Raw genomic sequence first — 7924 nt, forward strand, 5'->3', positions numbered from 1 at the left:
AGTAATTAAGGAAAACAAGTTTGAAACTGCTGACTTAAACCCTTTATTCAGAACTATTTAATGTAGAATTAATTTGATTTTGCCCATTATTCAAATGAACACATTACCTTCCTGTGCATTGGCCTCTTTTCCTTTTTTTCCTTTGGTGTGTGTGTGCATTTTGTTTTAAATATATCATATAATGCTTTGTCCTTTTTGCTTGGAGGTAACCAGAAAGTTCCTCTCTCCCAATGACAGAAAGGGTCAGCCTTTGGTATCTCTCATGGGTCTTGTAAAGTCTCCCTGCATCAGGAGTTCAGCTGTGGTTGGGAACAGAGGTAGCACGCCTGAAACACCAGGTTGCTACCACCTGCTCGATTAGGGGAGAAAGGAGCTTTGCTTCTCAGAGAGAGCTGCTGGACTGCATCCTTAGCACAGGATGACACATCTATCACAGGAAGCAAGGCCACACTGATTTACATCAGGCCACCAGGCCTCTCTGCAAAGCAGAACACAGAAGATGATGTAAACACCTGGGGAAAAGTAGATGCTCAGCTTTGTCTTACAGTGGAACAGAGAGGTCCTTAAAACTCATATTACCCCTTCATTGACATCACAAGCTAGACCCCTTCTTTCCACCTTTCTTAGATATTGTTTGCTCTGACCCACGTGTACAAAGACAGCAGACATTCACCTGGTATTGCCCTCCCCCAGCTGATCATTTCTCTCTCCAACCTGGCTTTTAGGTAGCTATAAACCCTGCTACCACTTTGAGCCTGAGCATCTGGCCTTGCGGTCATTTCCATTGGTATGAGGATTGAGTGTTAGGAATCAGCTGCACTCCTGCTGTGATTTTGCTAATTTACTGCACAATGTCTCCCAAATCCTGCTCCCCCAAATGCTGAGAAATGGGAAACAGTCATCGATAAATTCTCTGCTGTGAGAGGTCTCCAGGTTTGCCCCACCAGCAACTTCTGTGATGGAGAAGTTCCGCTCACACGCCGTGTTGCTATCACAACCCTTTCTTCTTCATCTGAATTTTCTACCTGATCCCCTGTATTTGGAAGCAGTGGAACCTCTATAAGTACCCTCAATTCATCCCCCAGTCAGCTCAAAATCCAGCTCTGCCCCAGGCAGATGCAGTGTTGATTTGACAGAAGGAGCAGACTAGATTCCACTGCCAATCAAGGCTGAAAAGGGCAACTGGTCCTCATATCCAGAGGTCCCTCATTATCTTTGCTATCAAGAATCCTCTTCTGGCATTCCAATGCCTTGTATAAATAAGTCTTTTTCTCTGCAGCCACCTGCCTGGCAGAGTAGGTAATGTCAGTGGAGCCTCACAGGCTAGTCTGCTTCTGAAACAGTTAAGAGTTGTCCACACAAAGGATTACTGGATGACAGAGCCAATTTGGGGCCATAAATCCAGCAGATACAGTGACAGTGTCAGCTACAAAGAAGTGCAGCAAAAGCACACCTCTGAATCCCTCTCTCAGACCTGAATTTGTACAGAGTGGAATGTCAAAGTTATGTATGCAAAACTTCCTGTACCTTTCCCTAAGCAGAAGAGGAATTTATTGAGCATTGCACGGGGAAAATAATACTTATTAAAGCTGCTTAGAGCTCCCAGGGCTCCCTTTAACATGGACCTGTATGACACAGTGACTACAGGAGAGAAAGCCCCAAATCTAAAGCTCAGTATTCGGCTGTTGGAGTGATGGCTTTTTTTGCAGGTCAGTGGTGAGCAGCCAGCCCCATCCTCTGTGAGTTTTACTTCTCTTTGCAAAGACACTGATTCAGTGTCCATTGGAAGTAATGAGATACTTTCCCTTGGCTCCAGTACATAACTGGATCGTTCCTCAAGCTGGAATATTAAACATGCTGGCAGATTGTCATTAAAACCCTCTTTACTTTATTATGTGTTTTTGCTTCAACAGCCAAAACTGGAGGAAAGAAAGAGAGCAAACAATTTTCCTGCATGCTGGCTGTAAGACACTCCATGAGCACTGAGCTGGCTCTAGCAGGACCTTTTCCCATCAGAAGAAGCAGTGCTGTAGAGCACCACGTGGGACAAGACCGGTGTTTTAGACTGTAACAGCTCCCACCATGGTACCTGACCTCCTCATAGTCAAGAGTGTGTTTTAATGTGACAACAGATGTCATAATCCCTTTGGGCTTTTTGCAGGCAGCAAACTAAGGCACTGAATAAATGAAATGACATGGAAAAAAATCAGCTGGGGAGCAGAAGAGAGCTAAGGTCCCCAGAGTAGCTGGTGACTGATGTCTCACCTTCAGCCTCTAGTGCCCTTTTACTGACATATCTGGGTGTCACAGCACAGACTCAGCATGTCTGAACTGGATCCTGAAGGATCACAGTGGTCTCCATATCCCGCTCAGCATGTGCTTGGAGAACTTGCTCAGGAATGAACACACAATTCTCCCCACCCCACGCCTTCATGACTTTAAGCTTTACATTAATGAGCAAATTATTTTCATGACATATCTGGCACTCAGCTTCTAACCAGCATCTGCCATGCCAGATCATGCACCAGGTCCTTGTGCGATGGGTCCCCTCTCTATGCCCTCACCTTCTGTTTGCTGCTGTTCGCTGAGTTTCTTCCACCTCTTCCATGATTCACCCTTACTCTCCTCCTATCAGCAGGATGACACAAACCTGAGGACCCACAGCACATTGTCACTGTAATGCAAATTACTCCCCCACACTTAGCAGAAAAGAAGTAGAAAGAGAGGGCCACTGATACCTTTCTGACACTCATTCATCCTTGGGCCACCCAGACTGACTGCCCACAAGCAAGCTGCACCATTCCCATCACCAGTGTTAGCTGATGGCAGGAGCTGTTGGGGAAGTCAGCATCAGGAAACAAACCCAGCCACGGGGAGGGGAAGGCTTTGAGAGGTGAAGGGGGGCAGTGATGGAGGGGTGGACAGGAGGAAGAATGGAGGAGACAAAGGTGAGGGAAAGCAGCGGATTTCAGGGTGGTTGCACACCCTTCCCAGCGCCAGGGGCAGCAGCCTGCTTGCAGGGCTCTGGCTGGTGCTCCATTTCCAATTTGGCTTGTTGGAGAGCATAAACCTCCCTCCAGTCTGGGTGCCAATAAAAGAGGCAGCTCTGCAGAGTCTGCACTCCGTTGTGGCAAGCTGCCGACTTTCATTTCTTTTTACTACTGACTTTGTGTGTCTCTCGCCCCTTCCTCCCATTCTGGGGATTTTATGGACTGAGACGCAGTATCCTCCTTCCCCAGAGCAGGGACTGGCTCCAGACCTGGAATTCCAGGAAATTTCCAGGGTTGTCTCTGGACAGCAGCCACAGACATCACCACCTGCAGCACCCAGTGCTGCACAAAATGCTCCACTGACGCTGCCATCCTGTGAGGCTGAGACCCCCATCACAGACTGGCATGGGCCTTCTCCATCAGAGCCCCTCTTTCTACTTCCAGAAGGACAACTATGTATCCACGTTGCCTATCCAAGCTGTAAGGAGGCACCAAGATGCCAGGGCATCTTATTCAACCTTGTTCAGATAAAGCCTGACTCCCTTCCCAGGGTGTGCTGCTCCCCACAGCCAAGGGAAGCCGTGCCCCATTGCTTAGTGCCCCACCACCTTCATATGAATCAGATCCACACTCCAGCTGTGTCTGATTCCTAACTCGTCTGATGACTGCATGGCTGCCACTGACTTTTTTGACTGCTATGCAGTGTGCTCATTGCCACCTTGCCTTAGTTAAGATGTCCAGTGCTCACCTCAGTCACTCGCAGTTACATGTTTGGGGAGGAGGGTTGCATCTGTGTGAGAGACTGCTATGTCACATGCTACTGAGTCTGAAAATAGATTAGACAATTAAAATGTTTCAAAGAGGAGAAGAACAAATGACAAAGAACAAATGAAAGTTGAAGCACAGCCAGGAACGGAGCTGGCTGGAAAATGGTACCTTACACACAACTCAGAATCATCTAGGTTGGAAAAGACCTTGAAGATCATCCAGTCCAAACTCATCACAGTTCTTCTGTATGTCGAACTGGCAGACAAAAATCCAACTCAGAATACAAGTTTTGGCTGACAAATGTGGGTTTTCCAAGGAAAGGTGTCCATTTTTCCAGCACTTTATACCAGTCTTTGTTTCTTCATTGAAGTTTCAGTCCCTCCCTGCCCCTGAACAAGCACTTGTTTCCTCAGAGATGTCCATAGAAGAACCATTTTCCAGACACAGGGTTGAATCTTGACTCTCCATTGCTGTGTTCTTTCTTTCCTACCCCAAAGTCCCTGTTGTGCTTTGCTCTGTCCAGACTGCACATGGAAGCAAATTCTAGGGAAAAAAAAAACCAAACAAACCAACAACAACACCAACACCACCCCAAAAAAAAACCCCAAAACCAAACAAAACAAAAACCACAGGACATTGAGAACAGCTTGATTTATTTGGGTTTACCTTGTACCCAGCAACTGGCCTTGTGACAACTCCCCACATTTACCCAAGTTGATTGCTTTTATGGTACCAAATGCAGCTAAACTGTAACAGGCAGCTTCAGAGCAGAACAGGAGTCAACAAGCTGGTTTTTTTTTTCTCATAGAAGTTGCAAATTCTGAATTTAGCGTTAACTAGCTGTGCAAATCTTGGCCTCCAGCACCCCTGCTGGCTGCTCCCTCCTCCACTCAGTGGCACACAGGGGGACATACGGTTCCTGACATGCATGCCCTGTATATCATGCTTATCACACATTTCATTATGCCCCTATGCACATTTTGAAGATACACTCCAATATATACATGTCTGAAGCCTCTAGCTGTTGGGATTACTTCAGGCTGATTTTGTCATGCTCGTGGCTGCAGTTGAGGACACACACATGGAGATGCCCCATGGCAGTTCTGTGTATGAACGCACATGGAGGTGCACTTTGTCTATGAGATCATGCGTTCAGGACCTAGTCTGCACATATCTTATGGCAGAATCATGGAAGTATATTATGAAACCGTGAGCCTCTACTACTCTGTAGTATCTACTTCATGTATATCTCATTTGTCATTGGAATGGTTATTTTATTTTATTTTTGCATGGGTACCAGCGAGTACATGAACAGCAGAAGAAGAGGAAAGATCACACTGGGAAACCAAATATCTTGGTATCTGTGTTTGTGTTTCTTCTTCACGGGTCTTTTTTTGCCTCAAGGAGCCACTTATGGGGCTGAAATACTGCAAGATCTGGTCTTCTTGTAGTATTCCTACCAGCCAGGGAATGAAACACCATGAGCAGAACAGATCTTACATTATTTCAGCTCCACAGAGTGCTCCCTGAGGCATCTGTGAGAAACATAAGCACAGCTACAAAGGCACAGAAAATGCTTGCAACACAGATGCAAGTGCTGAACTCTGAAAGTGCCTTCCTCAGAGGAACAAGTGGCCAGATTCTGTGTCCACCCTGGCTGAGGCAGTCTGCAAAGCTCTGGGTGGGTGTCCGGCAAGAGGTCTGGTTTGAGTCCGGGTGACAGAGAGCTGAGCCTGATCCAAACTGCAGGAATAGGACTATGAGAATGTTTGAAAGTTCACAGTCCATGACTGGAAACACTCACACTCCCAGGGTGCACAGGACACAGAAGAGCTGGGGCCAAGCTTGCTGTCATTTACATGCTGCTCTTCCAGCGTCACATCCCGGAGGGAACCACAGTTTGGACTGAAGCCATTGCACACACAGAAGAAACTGGCTCACACAGTCTGTCTGTACTCCCCATAGGGCTAGAGGGTTTCAGGGTGGCTGGTGCACACTTTAGTTGGAAGCTGCCCATCTCTGATACCATACACCTGCACTCCCAATCTGAATCCAGACCTCAGTGAAACAAATGGTATTTCTGGACTTGCTGTGATGCTCCTCAGTGCAGGGTTGCTCATGGCTGGGTGATGGAGCTCATGCTTTTTGCAAGCCAAGGATGAATTCATTTTTTCTCTGTTACAACATGTCCAAAACACTCTCATGTACTCCCATGACAATGTTTCAAATACCTTAAAGGTAGAGAACACTACTAGTAACAAACTAATAATACAGACACAGCTCCCAGAAATGTATGCATTTTAGACAGCAAAACCTATTTTGGTGAGCATGAGGGGTGCAGACTCTTCCCTGCTTCCATCAGCATCATTGGTTGCAGTTTGCCAAATGATGTGACTGAGGCCATACAGTTGCACTGCATTTCCCTTCACTGGGAATGGGTGGCTCTGGACATCAATGTACACAAAACCCCATGTGTAACCCTATTTTATTGAAGATGGCTGAGAACTTTGGCTTTTCTACAATAACCAAAGCTTTTCAACAAAGATAAATATTTCCCAAGTAACATCTTCTGTCTTGTCATAATGTTGGAGAAACTGTTCCATTGCCTACTAGCATTGCTGATCTCTAGATATGGCTAGAAAACAGAAATTCCAGCCTACAGGAAATTCTGTTATTTCTACATTTATTTTCATCATGAAGTGAAATGACAAATGGAGTGGACAGGATGGGGCAGAACAGAATGTTAATTCTGAAACAAATTCAATGCAGAAGCATGAAAATCATGTTAAAGTTTATGTTTCGATAGCATCAAAAACACAAAATGGCTTATAAATATAATGAGAAAGGCAAAACCAAATAATCCATTGCATTTTGGGTCAGTTCAAATGTCTGCCAAAATTTCCAGTCAACATTTAACATTTTCAGAAAATGGTTCAATTTGGAGGATTCTGCATTTTCTAGTGGAGAACTGGTCCATCAAAATACTTCTTTTGATCAGCTCTCTTGATTATAGTATGCTACTAAAGAGGGATGTTTTCTGCTGTAACCATTTTTTTCTAGCTGCAGGCATGTAATTTACACTTATATTTCAACTGACTAATACTGCATTAAGCATCCTCTCGGAACTGGACTTTCATTATCAGAGATTACATAACAACAAAAGAAAGCATCTATAATAGCCAAAAAACCTGGAGCCTGTGGCAGGGGAGTCCATGATGCTGTATCCTGCCGGGAGCCCTGTGCTGTGCAGTGAGGCACCCCAGGGCTTCCAGCCCATGCCCCATGCAATGCTGCAGCACCTCTGTGTTGTGCACCCCATGGGGGAGTAGCCTGCACCCCAGTACCTATGAATTGGGCTAAACCCAGAGCAGAAATTCCTCTTTCTTGTGTTTGAATCAGCTAGAGTCAAATAGGAAAGGCATTAAGCTCTGAGCATTCTGGTCCTGCTCTTTTTCCCAAATTATTTATCTTTCTTTTTTCTTGCTTTTTATTTTCTGTCTCCCTCCTGCAAACTCTCTCCTCCTTCTTTCTTCCCCATGATTTTTTCCTTTCTTTCCTTTTAGAGTCTCAAGGCATTGACTTGTCTTCACGGCTTCATGTTTGCATTTCATTGTGGCAGCTGCTTTTGCATCCTCCCCAGCCCACCAGGCATCCCTGCACCACGAGTGGACTCCTTCTTTCCAAGGCATGGCTTTGGAAACACCAGGTTTCCCCTTCCAGTGGCTCTGGGCTTCAGCAGTTCAGCAGGGACGTCATCCTAAACCCGCCCTTCGAGTGACACAGTGGGCAGCCTCAGACAGGAGTTCTCCCCTCCCAGCCACCCTATTCACACAGCATTTCATCAGAAATAAAAAAGACAAGTTAATCTGTTTGGGCTGAAAACGAAGGAAACAATGGGGGTAAAAAAACGGTGAGAGAAATGATATTTCTCTCCTCCGGCAAAGGGGCATGTTGGGGGTGGGAAGGAGTGTTGGGGGTGGGTAGAGGGAAAGAAGGTTGCCTTATTTTTATTGATTTAAAAAAAACCACACACATATCCCACAGGCGCCAAAAAGCACAGGGCAATGATTAATGTCCCCTCAGAAAAAGAAATTATATAGAATAAATTAAACTACTGTGGCAGCAAATTGAAAAATAAGGATGTAAATGAGGTTTGAATACTTAAT

The sequence above is a fragment of the Athene cunicularia genome (genome assembly GCF_003259725.1).
Source record: "Athene cunicularia isolate RWA chromosome 6 unlocalized genomic scaffold, athCun1 chr6_part1, whole genome shotgun sequence".
NCBI classification, from domain to species: Eukaryota; Metazoa; Chordata; class Aves; order Strigiformes; family Strigidae; genus Athene; species Athene cunicularia.